Source organism: Penaeus vannamei, chromosome 2, assembly GCF_042767895.1.
Source record: "Penaeus vannamei isolate JL-2024 chromosome 2, ASM4276789v1, whole genome shotgun sequence".
NCBI classification, from domain to species: Eukaryota; Metazoa; Arthropoda; class Malacostraca; order Decapoda; family Penaeidae; genus Penaeus; species Penaeus vannamei.
The window spans coordinates 8,913,711-8,916,210 of record NC_091550.1 but is presented as its reverse complement, the minus strand read 5'-3'; the positions used below and the strand labels follow the sequence as shown (position 1 = coordinate 8,916,210).

Below are 2,500 nucleotides of genomic sequence, written 5' to 3'. Positions count from 1 at the left end.
TATCTGTCTATACATACATACATACATATAAATAGATAAAAAGTGAGGATATATACATACATATATATGTATAGATGTGTAAATATATATATATATATATATATATATATATATATATATATATATATATATATATATATATATATATATATATATATATATATATATATATATATATATATATATATATGTATATTTATATATATATATATATATATATATATATATATATATATATATATATATACATATATATACATATATTTGCACATCTATACATATAAATGTATGTATATATATCCTCACTTTTTATCTACGATTTCGCTCCATCTCCCCTTCCCGTAATTCTGCCCTTTTCTCCTGTCCTCGTCTCCTTCCTTCCTTCCTTTCTTCCTTCGCCTTCTTCCCACAAAAGCCCATCTGTACCTTTTTGACAACACGACTATGAGCTCAATAAGTCTCTTTCTGCTCCCTTTGTTTTTCCTTCTTGCCCAACAGTCGAAAAAATCATAAACATGTAAACGAAGAAATAATGAAATTATTTATCTATGCTTTTTTTTTTTTTTTTTTATCCTTTGGCTCTTTTGTGCCTTTTTTTCTTTTTTTTCTTTCTTTTTTATGCTTTTAACATCAACTTCTCGCTGCGATATTAGAAACCATTAAAGTCGATACTCTCGCGCTCGCCAACATTTTTTTTTTTTTAATCACTTATTATTATTATTTTTTTAAATTATTAATGTCATTTTCTTTGATAATATAACCTGTCTTAAACCTTCATGGGAGAAGCCTCGACAACTACGTAAAGCCTAAGGCACTTTGACATTAGTTTTGGAGTACGACCTTCCCCCCCCCCCCCTCTTCTCCCTTTCCGTTCTCCCCCTCCTCCTCTTCTTCTCCTCTTTCCCTCTTCTCTCTTATTCGCTTCACCTCTTTCCTCTTCTCTCTCCCGTCCCGTCCTGTTTCCATTTCTGTCTCCGTTCCTTTATTTTAATCTCTGTCTTTCACTCTCACTCACTCTCTCTCTCTCTCTCTCTCTCTCTGTCTTTCTCTCTCTCTCTCTCGCTCTCTCTCTCTCTCTCTCTCTCTCTCTCTCTCTCTCCTTTTCTGTTTCCTTTTCTGCTTCATTTGTTTTCCCGGTCGTTCTTCCGTTCTCCCACTCTCTTCATTTCTCTCTTCTTTTGATGCTTCCATTTCTGCTTCCGTTACTCTATTTCTTTCCTCACCCCTCGTTCTTATTTTCTCTCTCTTCCATCTTTTCCTCTACTTCTCTCCCTGCATCCGTATCATTTCTACCCATTTCTCAATTCTCCACTCCCCCTCTCCCTTCTTTCCCCCGCCTCCCTTTCTCACATACATATTTTTTCATCTTTCTATTCCCTTCTTTTCCTTCCTCGCTACTTGCTCGTCACTTCCCCTCATGTTATTTTATTCATCCTTATTACATTGATTATAAACTTTATCATCCTTTATCAGCCTCGTTAGCGGCATTACTCGTCATTTCTCTCTTTCTTCTCTCTCCTTTCTCCTTCTTTCAAGGACAGGCATGCCAGTTTTAGCGGAACTCTTAAGGAGATACATTGTTATACATACCACCCAGCAGGAGTATTGTTAGAGCTGTAAACCCCAATAATACTACTGACTTGCATTTCATTGTTAGGGGGGGTAATTTGTACCCGGTGTCTCCAACCCTCCCCCACCCCCTCCCCCTCTTACCCCGTCCCCTCTGTGTCTGGCGGTGTGTCTGTCTGTCTGACTTTTTTCTTGGTTGTTGTCTGTGTGATTTCCTCTCTCTGCCCCTTTGTATGTCTTATATTTTCTTTTTCCTCTCTCTCTCTCTCTTTCTCTCTCTCTTTCTCTTTCTCTCTCTCTCTCTCTCTCTCTCTCTCTCTCTCTCTCTCTGTCTCTCTCTCTCTCTCTCTGTCTATATATATATATATATATATATATATATATATATATATATATATATATATATATATATATATATATATATATATATATATATATATATTTTTTTTTTTTTTTTTTTTTTTTTTTTTTTTTTTTTTTTTTCTTTTTTTTTTCTTTTTCTTTTTTCTTTCATTTTCCTCTCTTTCTTTCTTTCTTTCTTCTCTCCCTCTCTCTCTCTCCCCCTCTTTCTTTCTTTCTTTTTTTCTTTCTTCTCTCTCTCTCTCTCTCTCTTTCTCTCTCTCTCTGTCTCTCTCTCTCTCTCTCTCTCTCTCTCTCTCTCTCTCTCTCTCTCTCTCTCTCTTTCTCTCCCTCTCTCTCTCCCTTCCTATCCTCTCTATCTGGCTATCTATTTATCTACCAATCGAGCCGTCTACCTTTCTAATTATTTCTACCGACTTCATCAGCCTCTTCTTCGCCCTCCTCTTCCCCCTACTCATTTCAAAGACATTCCTACTGCGTTTCAGTAATTGACTAAATCATACTTGTTACTGTAATTTAATGGAATTATAAGTTTAATCTCTTTCAGTCTGGTATAATTTTAGTAAATGGC

At 35.4% G+C, this 2,500-nt stretch overlaps 1 protein-coding gene across 1 annotated transcript in view; it reads left to right on the top strand.

The window, feature by feature from the left end:
- The window catches only part of LOC138865286 (uncharacterized), a 512,723-nt gene that overhangs the window by 453,208 nt on the left and 57,015 nt on the right, over positions 1–2,500 (top strand). The window lies entirely within an intron of this gene.